General features: G+C 39.2%; 1 protein-coding gene across 2 annotated transcripts in view; it reads right to left on the bottom strand.

Annotated features, from left to right (window-relative positions):
* CCSER1 (coiled-coil serine rich protein 1) overlaps nt 1-18,074 on the bottom strand; it is a 942,549-nt gene that overhangs the window by 856,386 nt on the left and 68,089 nt on the right. The gene's annotated exons all lie outside the window — the stretch shown is intronic.

Consider the following 18,074-nt stretch of genomic DNA (forward strand, 5'->3'; position numbering starts at 1 on the left):
AATTGAAAAGCCGTATGGGAGTGCTCTATCAGAAGGAATAAAAATAGAATAAAATGTAACATTCCTAGGATGTGCAAATCTACTACAACCTTCTAAGTTCTTTGTAAGCAGTAAGATTCGCAGAAGATAAGGAATGCCTTTAACCTCTCTGAACCTCAGTTTCTTCACTTATAAAATTAGGAAAATGTTCTAAAGATTTTCTCTGAAGTCCATTATTCAAGTCTATATGATAGTTCACATATCAGAGTTTACTTCACCCAAGAATGAATTAGTAAGAATTCTGATATTGCCTTTGCTACTTATCAAACCAATGGATTTGGCTGGATCTTCCTATGTAATGCTTTTCTTTAGAAAATACACCTGCTTTCCACTGCCTTGTAATAACCTAGCAACTATAAGGTTAGATGTTATTAAAAGAATTGAAAAAAATACATACAATTTATTTATTTTTCTGAACAAATATTCATTGACCACTCTGCTGGTTTTAGACTCGCAGGATTTAACCTCCAGTGTGCCTGTGGTTGCACTCTAGCCGTCCTACTTGTTCATCCCTCTCCAATTCACCTACATAGCCTGTTCATACCTTTTCCATTGCCCTCAAACCTTCAATACCTTCTTCTACACTCTCACTCTCAGACTTATCACTAAAAGCAGAAGCACTTTGAAAAGGACTTCCCCAGACTGGGAGTCTCATATATACAACCCACTCAGACTTCCAGCCTCATATTTCCAACCCACTCAACCCTGTGCCCATGTAATCTGCTTTCCCTCCCATTACTAAGGATAAACAAAATGCCTACCAAAGGCCAATTCTCCCCTGTTTGCACTTCGTTCCATGCTCTCTAAGCTACTCAGTGGTGTCACTTCAAAAATACTTGTTTTCTTTTCAAACTGCATGGATAATCTTCTCTTACCTTCTGGATTATTGCATATGATTATTCCCTACAAGTATAATGTCCTCAGTCTTAAAAACAAACAAAAATCCCTAATTACTCCCTTCATCTAGCTATTGGCCTATTTCTTCTTCTTTTTTTAATAGCAAAACACTCCAAAGAGTTGCTTGTACACTTTTAATCACCAATTCTACTTCCTCCATTTTCTCTTAAACATAGCCTCAGATCCCTGATGATCGCTAATTACAACTTGTTATGGGAACCCTGCTTCCGCTGTGGGTGCAGCCATCTTGTGATGGCATGACAGAGTGAGGGTCAATTTGCATATTACCTCTTTATTATATAGGATAATGCTAATTAAATCATATATAAAAGCATACTTGTGAAAAACAGAATTATTTTAATAGAAATCTGTGACAGTATTTAAAATAAAAGTATTTCAGCTCTAGAATACAATATTTAAATAATTATGTTTATTTATCTACTTAATTTGTAAAAATAAAGTTTGGAAAACTATGCCATTGTTGATACATGCATGTATATATATCTCATTCTGTATGAAGATCATTAAAGATTCTATAAGGCTTATTTAAATATCCTATCTAATAATAGATAAACATGGTAATTAACTGTACTTTTGCTATGCCTCCCATTGGCTAATCAGTACAATATGCAAATTAACCCAACCAAGATGGCGGCTGGCAGCCACGCAGGTAAAGCGAGCAGGAGGCTTGCTTGCTACAGTGATGGAGGAAGGCAAGATTCCCCACCTGCCGCGGCCCGGCTCTGAGCTCCAAAAGCAACAAAGTTTCAATTATAGAAGCTAAACAAACCCCAGATACCTGCTTTCAGCAGGCCGTGGCCTCAGAGCTGGAGCAGCCAGCTCTCAGCAAATAAGTTTCAATTATAGAATGTAAATAAATCCCAGAATAAAAAATAAAATAAAATAAAAAAAGGAGAGGCTGGGAGCTTCAGTCGCAGGCCAGCCTGAAAACAGCCCTCAGCCCCTCACCCAAACTGGCCAGGCACCCCAGAGGGGACCCCCACCCTGAAGGGGGTGTGACCAGCTGCAAACAGCCATCAGCCCCTCACCCAGGCTGGCCAGGCACCCCAGTGGGAGCCCCACCCTGATCCGGGACACCCTTCAGGGCAAACCAGCCGGCCCCCACCCGTGCACCAAGCCTCTATCCTATATAGTAAAAGGGTAATATGCAAACTGGCCCTAACAGCGGAAATACTGGGAATGACTGGTCACTATGACACACACTGACCACCAGGGGGCAGACGCTCAATGCAGGAGCTGCCCCCTGGTGGTCAGGGTGCTCCCACATGGGGGAGCTCTGCTCAGCCACAAGCCAGGCTGATGGCTGCCAGTACAGCAGTGGTGGTGGGAGCCTCTCCTGCCTCCTCGGCAGCACTAAGGATGTCCGACTGCAGCTTAGGTCTGCTACCCGCTGGCAAGTATACATCTTGTGAGGGCTGCTGGGCTGCCAGAGGGATGTCTGATTGCCAGCTTAGGCCCAATCCCCCGGGGAGCGGGCCTAAGCCAGCAGGTGGTCATCCCCCAAGGGGTCCCAGACTGCTAGAGGGCACAGGCCGGGCTAAGGGACGCCCCCCCCCCCTCAGCCGAGTGCACACATTTTTGTGCACCGGGCCTCTAGTCTATAATAATAAAAGCATAATATGCTAATTAGACCAGCTAGCCGAATGACCTTCCGGATGAAGCCGGGGCTGCGAGGGCCAAGGCCAGACGCTGTGGCTATGAGGGCTGAGCCTCACACATGAAATTCGTGCATGGGGCCTCTAGTTATCTATATAAAGTTAAATGTTTATTTCCACAGTGTTAACAGGATTTGAATATCACTTCTTTGCTAAATTCATAGTAGGCTTCTGAGCTCTACAAAAACAACTTTATTAATTTTATATTTTTTTACCATTTGACCATTAACTAAAGCTTAATGTAAATAATGTAATGTTTTAAATAACAATTTTAAATATTCCAAATTTATCAAAAGTACTACCTAACAAATCAAATAATCACAGAGAATTTTGCCAAATTATTTAATTGCATTAGAAATTATAGCAGAATAACTGGTACTACATACAGAAAACAGTTATCAGCAATGCAGATGAAGACAATTGTTTATACCTTACAATTCAATTTTAAGAGACAACATACCATGGAACAGTCAATTTTTCAGCATTAATTTTTCCATTATTTTAATAGATTTTAAAGGTAAGTTCTCTGAAGCAATAGATTATTTTTAATATCTTTTAATTTTTATTGAATTTTTTGAGGTGACATTGGTTAATAAAATTACATAGGTTATAGATTTCAGGTGTATATTTCTAGAATACTTCATCTGTACATTGTATTGTGTGTTCACCATCCAAAATCAAGTCTCCTTCCATCAGGATTTATGGTTTCTTAACCCTCTTCTACCTTCCCCTTCCCCCCTTTCCCTCTGGTAATCACCCTACTTTCCTGCGTCTATGAGTTATTTTAAAACAATGTAAACTGTAAAGATTGAAGCACAGACCACTGGCTTGCAGGTGCAACTCAAAGTAGGAAAGGGGAAATGGCTGCTCAATTTCCTTCTTTTTAAGAAAAGGCCTTTCACCTACATAACTGTTTCTCAGGCTACTGAAAATAGAGTGCAAAGAGAGCTTGGAAGAGGCAAGTAGAGGTTCCCCTGGTTAGCAGTAAGCAGGAAGACTAATGTTTTACAATGTTAAGAACAGGGCATAGAAAAACTGTCAGTTACTGACAGAGAAAGGCTACAGCAATTTTAATACCAGACAAACTGATCAGGAGAAATTACAACTAAGTACAGCACACATCCATAGAAACACACACACAGGTACATGCACAGAATGAGATGGGTCTACTGGTTTTACTCAATCTGCACATGGGAAAAATAAAATGTTGTGTGTCTTTAACAACAATTAGTAAATATTAATCCTTAAGGTAATTAAAATAACACTATACAAAACTTTTTGTAAAAAAAAAAAAAAAAAGAAAGAAAGAAAGAAAGAAAGAAAGAAAGAAAGAAAGAAAGAAAGAAAGAAATTAGATCAGCTGTGGGCAAACTACGGCCCACGGGCCGGATCCGGCCCGTTTGAAATGAATAAAACTAAAAAAAAAAGACCGTACCCTTTTATGTAATGATGCTTACTTTGAATTTATATTAGTTCACACAAACACTCCATCTATGCTTTTGTTCCGGCCCTCCGGTCCAGTTTAAGAACCCATTGTGGCCCTCGAGTCAAAAAGTTTGCCCACCCCTGAATTAGACAAACACAATGAGCATAATCATTCAGAGAAATTTAATTTGGAGATGAAGATCTAAGGATTCAATCTAGCCCAAAGTAGAGTAAAACTGAAATTCAAAGTGTAAAAACATAACTTTTAAATAAATTACGAACGGTCTTAAAATCCCACTGATTAGATCCATCGGAAAACCAGTATTATACTTACTTTGAGCAAGGTTCTTAAAGGCTGCGTTGTGTTGTTGTGTTGTTGTTTTGTCTTATTTTGTTTTGGGGTGTGTGTGTGTGTGTGTGTGTGTGTGTGTGTCATGGTAATCAGGACATATGCTGTTCAAAAGGAAGCATGGCTAGACTTCTGTTCCATGTAAGTGATCTTGGGTGGTTAGGCTGCTGCCTCTCCCACTTAACCTTAGACATGATGTCCTTGGAGTCTTCCCCTCCACCATCTGCCCCACTCTCTTGTTCTTTGCTGAACCTTGGTTTCATTTACCCAGATCCCTATCTATGCCAGTGCTACAAAGAAGGGTGCTCCAAAGGTAAATCCACTCCTTTGTGCTAGGTCTGACTCTGGCAGCCCTTCACTCGAGTGTCTATGACCAGAACACCTAGTGTTCATTTCTTTCTGTAACCACCCAGCTGTCTGTTTCAGTGGATCATCCCTTTCAGCTTCTATACAGTGAAGGGAAGCAATAAGGAATAGAAGACTCTCTCCAAATGATCACTATAATGGACCCCAAGTCTTATACACAGGTGGGCCTCTGGGCATCTTATGGAAGGGCAAAAATAAGAAGTTCTGGAACTGATATCAGGCAAATGCTTTCATTTATTATCAATACAGAGCCTAAGAAAAGCCATGCATAGAAAGAAAAATCAATTGCTTTCTAATAAACCATTAAATAAATATTTAAAGCACAGTCATAAGGCAAATTATTTTATCTTCTGTTTCTACTCAAGAATATCTATAGAAATCATAGTTGTTTCTGGAGACAAACTACAGGCAAGAATTTGACAATGTTAAACAATTAAACATTTTTTTAAAAAAACGAATGATGAAGAATTTAGAGTTCCCTATAATTTTTTTTTGAAAATCAGTTAAAAACTAGTGGATAATCAGACACAGATTGGAAATATTTCCAGGCCTTTTAACTGTAGAATATTTAATGAGGTACAAAGCCTGTGCCTATCATTGATCAATTTACATGAGTCATTAGAAATCACATAAGGAACTGTGGTTTGTGAAAAATGCATTTCCATAGATAAGAAGACAGTAATTGCGGTGAACAAATGAATGTCATCATCTAACTAAATGTGACAGAGTAACGAAGCAATTAGAAAGACATAATTAAAATATTTCTAAATGCTGGAAGTAGTGAAAAACACTCTCCATACACATCTTCTGCAGACCTGTTAAAATAGAAAATACTCTAGAACAATGCTTCCAGTGCTTCAGGTCCATGAAGGTTACAGTTGTGCTGTGAAAATTAGACTCCTTAATCCAGCAAGTTTGGGAAGACTGAATTAAACAAAATTTAAAAGGTTTATTTACAAGACATTCAAAAAACTTATTATGCAGGGTTCACTGTGAAACACCAAGTAGGGTTACTTAGTTTTGAACACTATTTAAACCTATATATATATATATATATATATATATATATGTATATATATATATATATACACACACACATATATATACACACACACACACACACACACACACACACACTCTAGAGGCCTGGTGCACAAAATTCATGCATGGGGTGGGTGGTCCTCAGCCTGGCCTTCACCCTCTCACAATCCAGGACCCCTCAGGAGATGTCCAAGTGCTGGTTTCAGGCCTAAACCAGCAGTCGGACACCCCTCTCGCAATCCAGGACTGCTGGCTCCTAACCGTCCACCTGCCTGCCTGCCTGATTACCCCTAACCACTCTGCCTGCCTCCTTGATTGCCCCTAATCCTTCTGCTTGCATGCCTTATCACCCCTAACCACTCTGCCTGCCTGCCTGATCACCCCAAACCACTCTGCCTGCCTGCCAGATCATCCCTAAGTGCTCGCCTGCCTGCCTGATTGCCCCTAACCACCTCTGCCTCAGCACCCACTGAGGGGGAAGCGCCTCAACCCCCTGATCGGACCTGCTCTGTGCATGACAGGGGGGAGCTCCCCAACCCCCTGATCGGCCCTGCTCTGTGCGTGACAGGGTATGGAGCCCCAACCCCCCTGATGGGCCCTGTTCTGCCCGTGACAGAGGGCAGCGCCCCAACCCTCTGATTGGCCCTGCTCTGTGCGTGACAGGGGGTGGCACCAAAACCTCCCCATCGATCCTGCCTTGAGTGTGACAGGGGGTGGTGCCCCAACCCCCCAATCGGCCCTGCTCTGAGCCCGACCAGGGGCTGCACCTAGGGATTGGGCCTGCCCTCTGCCACCTGGGAGCAGGCCTAAGCCAGCAGGTCGTTATCTCCCGAGGGGTCCCAGACTTTGAGAGGGCACAGGCCGGGCTGAGGGACCCCTCCTCCCCCCCGAGTGCACACATTTTTGTGCACCGGGTCTCTAGTCTATAATAATAAAAGCATAATATGCTAATTAGACTGGACGTCCTTCTGGACGACCTTCCAGATGAAGCTGCAGCAGTGGGGGCCAAGGCAGAGGCCCACAGCCAGCGGGGCTGAGGCAGCACCGCGGCAGCAGGGGCCGAGACCCTTGCACAAATTTCGTGCATCGGGCTTCTAATTAATAATATAATAGGGAAAACACTGCATTGTAATCAAACACCATGACTTTGAACCCTAATTCTTCCACTTCCTTGCTATGTGATACTGTATAAATTATTCAAGTGAATCTACAATTGTTTTCCTGTAAGAAGCAAATACCAAGATTTGTAAGCATTACAAATAATACATGTAAGGAGACTGGCATATCAAGGTTTCCAACAGATGGTAACAAACAAATGTGGAAAAAAAAACCCTCAAAAAATCAATGGCGCTGAGAGAAAATGGCGGAGGTTTAGACAGACGTGTCGGTGCCTTGTCCCGGAGCAGATAAGGGCGGGCAGCTGAAACGGGTAGCATACAGCCCGAATAAGCAGAGGAGATTCAGCTGAGACAGTCTGCAGCCAGGAAAGACAGAGAAATCCTAGATAAAGGGAACGGTTAGAGGCTGAGGCTGAAACCTCTCCAGGTGCGCCAGCACAGCCGCGGAGACCGTGCCATCTTGGGTGACTGTCGCCGGCATCCAGAGACCAGCTACTAACCCGGCAACAACGGCTCTCAAGCAGCGCGACTACGTGAACTCAGAGGAACTCGGCTTCTCCCCACAGAAAGATCCAAGCAACAGCGGCCTCCTGATCTCCACACGCTCTGTCTGAGGAATAGCTGCTGTGGGTGAAGCCTCCCTCCACCAGCCAGAAGAGCCACAACAGCTGTGAACAGCACCCATCAGAAGACCCGCTAACAACAGAGGAGCAGCTGCTACCACAACCGCCCAAGGAGCAACCACAGCCCGAAGAGCCACTGCCACCTAGGGAGCAGCCACTGAACGACTCAATATCTATATACGTCAGTGAGATCAAACATGGGTAGACAAAGAAATCCCCAAAGGAAAGAAAAGGAGGACTCACCAGAAAAGCAGCTAAGTGATACAGAGGCATACAACATGACAGAAAAAGAATTCAGAATAAGGGTCCTAGAGTGCATACACCAGATGGAGGAAAAAATCGACAACTTATCCAAGAAGCAAGAAGAAACAGATGAAAAAATCGACAACTTAACTAAGACCCAAGAAGAAATGAAGTGCGATATAGCTGCAATAAAGAACACCATTGAAAGTATCAACAGTAGACTAGGAGAAGCGGAAGACCGAATTAGTGAATTAGAAGACAGGGAAGCAAAACACACCCAAACTGTACTTCAGTTGGAGAAAAAAATTAAAATACAGGAGGAGAGCCTAAGGGAGCTTTGGGACAACATGAAACGAAACAACATACGAATAATAGGGGTGTCAGAACAACAGAAAGAGGAACAAGGATTAGAAAACCTATTGGAAGAAATAATATCAGAAAACTTCCCTGAGGTGGGGAAGAAAAAAGTCACACAAGCCCAGAGAGTCCCAAGCAAGGTGAACCCGAAAAGACCCACACCAAGACACATCATAATTACCATGGCAAATGTTCAGGACAAAGAGAGAATCTTACAGGCTGCAAGAGAGAGACGGAAAGTTACATACAAGGGATCTCCCATTAGATTATCAAATGATTTCTCAACAGAAACACATCAGGCCAGAAAAGAATGGACGGAAATTTACAAAGTGATGCAAAGCAAAGGACTGAATCCAAGAATACTCTATCCAGCAAGGCTATCATTCAAAATTGAAGGGGAAATAAGAAGCTTCACAGACAAAAAAAGGCTAAGGGAGTTTATCACCACCAAGCCAGCAATGCAAGAAATGCTAAAGGGACTGGTGTAAAAAGAAGAAATAAAAATCCCAGAAAGAAAACAGCCACACACACAAAAAAAGAAATGGCTACAAACAAGTACCTTTCAATAATAACTTTAAATGTAAACGGGCTAAATGCTCCAACCAAAAGATATCGAGTGGCTGAATGGATAAAAAATCATGACCCATACATTTGCTGTCTACAAGAGACCCACCTCATTAGAAAGGACTCACACAGACTGAAAGTGAAGGGATGGAAAACTATCTTTCAGGCTAATGGAAAAGAAAAGAAAGCTGGGGTAGCAATACTTATATCGGACAAAATAGACCTCAAAGTGAAGGCCATAACAAGAGATACGGAAGGCCACTTCATAATACTAAAAGGATCAATACAACAAGAAGATATAACCCTGATAAACATATATGCACCCAATGCAGGAGCACCCAAATACATAAAAAATCTTCTGGAAGATATCAAAGGAGAGATCGACAACAATACAATCATAGTAGGGGACTTTAATACACCACTGTCATCACTGGATAAGTCCTCTAGACAAACAATCAGCAAAGATACAGCAATACTAAATGACTCACTAGATCAGATGGACTTAATAGACATCTTCAGAACACTTCACCCCAGTGCCACGGAATATACGTTCTACTCAAGTGCTCATGACACATATTCAAAAATAGACCATATATTGGGTCACAAGCAAAGTATCCCCAAATTCAAGAAGATTGAAATCATAAAAAGCGTCTTCGCAGACCACGATGGCATAATATTAGAAATAAACTGCAATAAAAACAACCCAAAATACTCAAACACCTGGAAGCTGAATAGCATGCTATTAAATATTGATTGGGTTACCAATGAAATCAAAGAAGAAATTCAAAACATCCTGGAAACTAATGACAATGAAAACACAACAATCCAAAACCTATGGGACACAATGAAAGCAGTCCTGAGAGGGAAGTTTATAGCTCTACAGGCCTATCTCAAAAAACAAGAAAAAATGGTAGTAAATCAGCTAACTCTACAACTCAAAGAATTAGAAAGAGAGCAACAAGAAAACCCCAGAGTGAGCAGAAGGAAGGAGATAATAAAGATTAGAGCAGAAATAAATAACATAGAGACCAAAAAAATAATACAGAAAATCAATGAAACCAAGAGCTGGTTCTTCGAAAGGATAAACAAGATTGACAAACCTCTAGCCAGACTCACCAAGAAGCAAAGAGAGAGGACCCAAATAAACAAAATCAGAAATGAAAGAGGTGAAATAACAACAGACCCCACAGAAATACAAATGATTGTTAAAAAATACTATGGACAGCTCTACTCCAACAAACTAGACAACCTGGAGGAAATGGACAAATTCCTAGAAAAATACAACATTCCAAAACTCAATCAGGAAGAATCTAAAAATCTCAACAGGCCAATAACTATGGAAGAAATTGAAGCAGTCATCAAAAAGCTTCCAGCAAACAAAAGCCCAGGACCAGACGGCTTCACAGGGGAGTTTTACCAAACATTCAAGGAAGAACTAAAACCTATCCTCCTCAGACTACTACAAAAAATTCAAGAGGAAGGAACACTTCCAAGCTCATTCTATGAAGCCAGCATCACCCTAATACCAAAACCAGGTAAAGACAACACAATGAAAGAGAATTACAGGCCAATATCCCTCATGAACATAGATGCCAAAATCCTCAACAAAATCTTAGCAAATCGGATCCAGCAGTACATCAGAAAGATCATACACCATGACCAAGTAGGATTTATCCCAGGGATGCAAGGATGGTACAATATCCGCAAATCAATAAATGTGATACATCACATAAACAAATTGAAAGAAAAAAACCACATGGTCATATCAATTGATGCAGAAAAAGCATTTGACAAAATTCAACACCCATTTTTGATAAAAACTCTCAGCAAGGTGGGAGTAGGAGGATCATACCTCAACATAATAAAAGCCATATATGACAGGCCCACAGCCAACATCATTCTCAATGGACAAAAACTTACACCATTTCCCCTAAGAACAGGAACAAGACAGGGATGCCTCCTCTCACCACTCCTGTTCAACATAGTGCTGGAAGTGTTAGCCATTGCAATTCGGCAAGAAGAAGAAATAAAAGGCATCCAAATTGGAAAAGAGGAAGTAAAACTGTCCTTATTTGCAGACGACATGATATTATACATACAAAACCCTAGAGACTCCATCAAAAAGCTACTAGACTTAATACATGAATTTGGCAATGTAGCAGGATACAAAATTAACCCCAAGAAATCTGAGGCATTTCTATACACCAATAGTGAACTTTCAGAAAGAGAGATTATAAAAACAATCCCGTTTACCATCGCACCAAAAAAACTAAGCTACCTAGGAATAATCTTAACTAAAGAGGTAAAAGACCTCTACTCAGAAAACTACAGGACGTTGAAAAAAGATATAGAGGAAGACATAAACAGATGGAAGAACATACTGTGTTCATGGATTGGTAGAATCAACATCATTAAAATGTCCATACTACCCAAAGCAATCTATAAATTCAATGCACTTCCCATTAAAATACCAACGGCATACTTCAGAGATCTAGAACGAACTCTCCAAAAATTCATCTGGAATAAAAAAAGACCCCGAATAGCTGCAGCAATCCTGAAAAAGAACAAAGTAGGTGGGATCTCAATACCAGATATCAAGTTGTATTACAAAGCCACTGTTCTCAAAACTGCCTGGTACTGGCACAAGAATAGGCATATAGATCAATGGAATAGAATAGAGAGCCCAGAAATCGGCCCGAACCAATATGCTCAATTAATATTTGACAAAGGAGGCAAGAACATATAATGGAGCCAAGATAGTCTCTTCAATAAATGGTGTTGGGAAAATTGGACAGATATATGCAAGAAAATGAAACTAGACCACCAACTTACACCATACACAAAAATAAACTCAAAATGGATAAAGGACTTAAATGTACGACAGGAAACCATAAAAATTCTAGAAGAATCCAAAGGCAACAAAATCTCAGACATATGCCGAAGCAATTTCTTCACTGATACAGCTCCTAGGGCACTTGAAACTAAAGAGAAAATGAACAAATGGGACTACATCAAAATAAAAAGCTTCTGCACAGCAAAAGAAACCATCAACAAAACAACGAGAAAACCCACTGTGTGGGAAAACATATTTGCCAATGTCATATCTGATAAGGGCCTAATCTCCAAAATCTATAGGGAACTCATACAACCTAACAAAAGGAAGATAAACAATCCAATCAAAAAATGGGCAAAGGACCTAAATAGACACCTTTCAAAAGAGGACATTCAGAAAGCCAAGAGACATATGAAAACATGCTCAAAGTCACTAATCATCCGAGAGATGCAAATCAAAACAACAATGAGGTACCATCTCACACCTGTCAGACTGGCTATCATCAACAAATCAGCAAACGACAAGTGCTGGAGAGGATGTGGAGAAAAAGGAACACTTGTGCACTGCTGGTGGGAATGCAGACTGGTGCAGCCACTATGGAAGACAGTATGGAGTTTCCTTAAAAAACTGAAAATGGAACTCCCATTTGACCCTGTGATCCCACTTCTAGGAATATATCCCAAGAAACCAGAAACACCAATCAGAAAAGATATATGCACCCCTATGTTCATAGCAGCACAATTCACCATAGCTAAGATTTGGAAACAGCCTAAGTGCCCATCAGTAGATGAATGGATTAGAAAACTGTGGTACATCTACACGATGGAATACTATGCTGCTCTAAAAAGGAAGGAACTCTTACCATTTGCAACGTCATGGATGGAACTGGAGAGCATTATGCTAAGTGAAATAAGCCAGTCAATGAAGGAAAAATACCACATGATCTCACTCATTCATGGATAATAGAGACCATTATAAACTTTTGAACAATAATAGATTCAGAGGCAGAGCTGCTTCAAACAGACTGTCAAACTGCAGTGGGAAGGCCGGGGAGGGTTGGGGGGCAGGAGGTAGGGGGGTAAGAGATCAACTAAAGGACTTGTATGCATGCGTATAAGCATAACCAATGGACATAAGACACTGGGGGATAGGGGAGGCTGGGGGACTGTCTAGGGCGGGGGGATCAAATGGACACATATGTAATACCCTTTGTAATACTTTAAGCAATAAAAAAATTAAAAAAAAAAATCAATGGCAACCCAAGTTCACAAATTTTACAATAGGACTTGATGATCATACCATTCTAAACAATGTTACCTTGCCACTATTCTTAATTTCTTAAAAATCAAACTTAAGAGGATTAAGTCCCTGTAGATGATAAACAAGAAACTACAGACACATTATATGAGTGGCCTGCTTTGACTAAGACACACATACAAACTCCCAAAGTGTAGTACTACAAAACTATCATGATTTTTAAAAACAATACATGACCAATTAATTCTATCAGTTTGTAAAAGCAAAGCAACACAGGCATGGAAAAATATGAAGGGACTTTTCATTTTCACAGCAGTTAGAGGACATTCCAAACTAAACTAAACATAGTGTCTTATACCAACTCAAACTTTAAGCTTTACAAAGAATATGAGTGGTTAAGATTCTTGGAAACCAAAGCCTTACCTATTATCAATTAGTATAGCTGAATTTATTTCAGTGTTTAGGACAAAGTATTATATCAAATAACTTAAGCACTGATAACCCCAAATCTTCCTCACACATTTCTGTTTTGTTTGTTTGCTCATTCAGTTTTACCTTCCTTGAGCAAAGAGGAAAGGAGAGGGCTAGAACAGTCAGTTATATACAGTTCAGTTTGTGTCAACTTTTAATTATAGAGTGATTTAACCTATTATAATAGTTAGAAAAATATTTCATTTCAACAAAAATATTACCATGGTAGCAATTATAGAGTGCCTTATTAAATTAAGGTTAAATAACTCCTTAGGTGAAAATGAAAGGGCTAATTAAATGATTAAATTGAATTTTCGGCAAATATTATCATAACTTTTAGGTGTCATTTGTTTGAAGAGAGAAATTTAACAAGTAGAAGTCCAATACAACCTACAGATCCATTCTTCTGCTCTAATATTAATAAATTATGGAGTGGGTGGGGAGAGATTAACTGGGGAATTTATATGCATAGATGCATAGTCCATGGACACAGACAATAGTGTTGTGAAGGCCTAGGAGGAGAAGATGTGGGCTGGAGGGAGTCAATGGAGGAAAAAAAGAGGAAAATCAGTTAAAAAAATATTTATGGATTTAGCATATGTTGATTACATTTTCTGTGTTTCAACATTTTTTAAAATATCTTAAGTTTGGAAACCTCATTATTAAACAAAGAAAATATCAAAATTTAAAACCTATTTCAAAATCAATATTTGTAAACATGAACATTTTAGAAGATACAGCAATGAGTTCCTTACAAAAGACCAAGTAATTTCTGAATTTTTGTGTAACAGATACGCTCGAAAAACTGAAACCTAGACGAAGAGATTAGTAAAAGGCTGACCTTTTTTTTTTTCATAAATGAAAGACAAATCTGTTGAAAAATGGGCTTTAAGTTATAACCAAACTAAAGGTAATAAAGTGATAGTCACAATACATATAAAAATCAGAATAAGGTAAAAGGTTCCAAGGCATTTACACTAGCAAAACTATCCTGCTCACACAAAGCCTTGAACTCTTATTTCTGAAAAGAATCTTTATTGATTCTTCATCAGTTTTTTTCAAAGTAGCTCCTTTGGACTGATGGATTTATACATTACCATCAAAAGGCCTCTTACATGATTGATTTGAAATAGTTCTTTTGAAATTTAAAGGTCAATAAGCATCTCTTTTAATGCTAGCTGTAAATGGTGAATTGAAGTTTTCAACCAAAGCTGAATCCTTCTGGAGTTGAAATGAATCAAGATAAAGTTCACTGAAATTTTACGTTAGACTCAACATAAGGTCTCAATCTGTAACAGCAAGGTTCAAAAAACATTTTATCTTGGCATAGAGTTTTTTTGTAATTTGTTTCTATTTCTTTTTTCTTTAAATCTTCACCTGAAGGTATATTTTTTTACTTAAAATCAATAAGAAAGATCTCTAAAATCAAAAAGGAGAGAGGGAGGGAGAAGAGAGAAAAACATTAATGTAAGAGAGAAAGATTGATTGGCTATCTCCCATAGGCACCCGAACAGGGATCAAATGCAAAAACTAAGCATGTGCACTGACTGGGAATCCAACCTGCAACCTTTTTGGTGTACCGGATGAAGCTCCGACCAACGGAGCCACCCGGCCCAGTCTAATGGGTTTCTATTTATCTTATGACATAGCATCAACCTAGCATGTTTCTGTAACTCATATTTCACTCTTGGCTCAGAAACATATTCAAATGTTTTATATCGTATTGCTTGAACAACTGAATGTATAAGACAGTGGAATAGGATTACTGAATTTTTTAAAGCTTTATTAAAGTGTGACAGGCATGCCTATTAGTTAAATTAAAAGATATATATTGGTCTTCCATATCTGCAGGTTTCACATCTGTATATTCTACCAACCATAGATAATATATATATCCGAAAAGTTTCACAAAGTAAAACATGAATTTGACACTCACGCCAAGCACTACACTGAGTCCACATGAATGAAGTGTTGTGCAGGAATACCCTGCTGTAGCCACTATACAAATAGAAGTTATATGCAAATATTACTCCATTTTACATGAGACTTGATCATCCCTGGATTTTTATTTTTTGCAGGAGGGAGGACCAATCTGCCTTCCACAGATACCAAAGATACCTAAAAACTGGCTTAAAGGTACTTAATTTGGAGTAGTGTCTTGATTACTTTGAGGTAGTTACATAGATAACACAGTTTTCCATTTCAAACTTTCCCATATTTTATGTGAGAATATCTACTATGTACCTGAAACTCACAGAAGAATTAGTTCATTTTCAAAAAAACTATTTCTAATTTTCTTCAGAAGAATAACCAAGTTACTAAGACTCGAAGAATTCCTTCCTCCTATGTTATTTAAAGTTTTTCTGATCTGTTCCTGGTTAGCAAGTAAGGTCTGAGCTGCCTTGTTGTTTTCAATTTTTAAAAAACAAAGTGTGTTTTATTAAAACAACCTATTAAACTCTGGCCCTCCATATATCCAAAGGGAGTGACAGGTCATAAAATAATAGCACCAATAAAGACCACAAAAATGAGATCAAATACTCTATAGTATAATAAATTCCATATTTACAAGGTCAACTCTGTCTACACACAGTACAGGTTATTTAGCAGAAATCACACTTTAAGGAACCATGGGTTTTAAAACTGGGAAAAATTCAAAACACCAGGAAGTCTGAATCTCTCATTAACGTACAACAGATATAGTGAAATAACTGATATTCAGATATAGATAACTACCACTAATAAAGTTCAGAATAACAAATACCTAAATAATAAGTGCTGCCACCTACTGAGCATAGTTTACATGCTAACCACTGTGCCAACTGCCCTTAAATCATCATTTTATTTAATCTTCATAATAGTTGTATGGCATAGACAACAGTTTTCCCACTTTGTAGATGAGAAATTGAGGCCTGGCTTAAATACATTGTGTAAAATCAAGTCACTGATAAGTAAGTGGGCAGGAATTCTGATCTAGGCTATTTGTTCCAAACTATAATCTTCTAATCATAATATCACTGTCCTAGAATAAAAGACAGGGAGCTCTTTTCTTCCTAAGGCATCCTATTGTAGCTACTGATCCGTTGGGTCTACAAAGACAACCCAAATTAATACCCCAACATATTCCAAAAAGACTTAATGAATTTATCTGAATGAATAACTAAATGTTTACTATACAGTTGATATAGTATATGTATAAATATTTAAACTGTACATGTTATGACCACCTAATATCCTATATAATAAAATCCTAATATGCAAATCAACCAAATGGTGGAACAAACAGTCACTATGACACACACTGACCACCAGGGGGAAGATGCTCAATGCAGGAGCTGCCCCCTGGTGGTCAGTGTGCTCCCACAGGGGGGAGTGCTGCTCAGCCAGAAGCCGGAGCTGACAGCTGGCAAGTGCAGCAGCAGTGGTGGGAGCCTCTCCCGCCTCTTCAGCAGCACTAAGGACCCCTCAGGGGATGTCCATCTGCCGGGTCTGCCAGCTCATCCTCCAAAGGATCCTGGACTGCAAGAGGGTGCAGGCTGGGCTGAGGGACCCCCTCCAAGTGCACAAATGTTGTGCACCGGGCATCTAGTGCTATATAAAGAATAAAATCAAATTCCCTGATTTTAGTATGTTTAGTTCATATTTTTAACTTTAGCTCCCTTCTTCTGGGAACTAGACTTTTACAGAATTTTGTTGAGTATTATCAATTGGCATTCTCCTCAATGGTTTTTTCCTCTTATTTTGTATACTTTATATCAGGTGAGATAGATGCTAAAAAAATACAAATGTCTTCCTGCAGGTAGAAGCTCTCAGCTTTTTGATGACCTATATTTAAAACTAACTGGAATATTATAGTTATGGAGCAAAAATAACAAATATTAACTGGCTTTCCAAGACTGCATTCAAGGGAGTACAGGAAGAAATGAGATTAACATACTACCCAAAGCAATCTATACATTCAATGCACTCCCCATTAAAATACCAACAGCATATTTCACAGACCTAGAAGGAACTCTCCAAAAATTCATATGGGATTAAAAAAAAAACAAAACCGAATAGCTGCAGCAATCCTGAGAAAAAAGAACAAAGTAGGTGGGATCTCAATACCAGATATCAAGCTGTATTACAAAGCTACTGTTCTCAGAACTGCCTGGTACTTGCACAAGAACAGACATATAGACCAATGGAATAGAATAGAGAACCCAGATATTGACCCAAATCACTATGCTCAATTAATATTTGACAAAGGAGGCAAGAACATACAATAGAGTCAAGAGGGTCTCTTCAATAAATGGTGTTGGGAAAATTGGACAGATACATGCAAAAAAATGAAACTAGTCCGCCAACTTATACCATACACAAAAATAAACTCAAAATGGATAAAGGACCTAAACATAAGATGGGAAACCATTAAAATACTAGAGAAATCCACAGGCAGCAAAGCCTCAGACATATGCCGAAGCAATATCTTCACCGATACAGCTCCTAGGGGCAATGGAAACTAAAGAGAAAATAAACAAATGGGACTACATCAAAATAAAAAGCTTTTGCACAACAAAAGAAACATCAACAAAACAATAAGAAAGCCCACTGCATGGGAGCACATATTTGCCAATGTTATCACCAATAAGGGTTTAATCTCCAACATTTAAAGGGAACTCATCCAACTTAACAAAGGGAAGATAAAAAACCCAATCAAAAAATGGGCAAGGGACCTAAATAGGCACTTTTCGAAGGAAAACAGAAGGAATGCCAAAAGACAAATGAAAACATGTTCAAAGTCACTAATCATCCGAGAAATGCAAATCAAAACAA

Source organism: Myotis nattereri, assembly GCF_964212035.1.
Source record: "Myotis nattereri genome assembly, chromosome: 1".
Taxonomy (NCBI): Eukaryota; Metazoa; Chordata; class Mammalia; order Chiroptera; family Vespertilionidae; genus Myotis; species Myotis nattereri.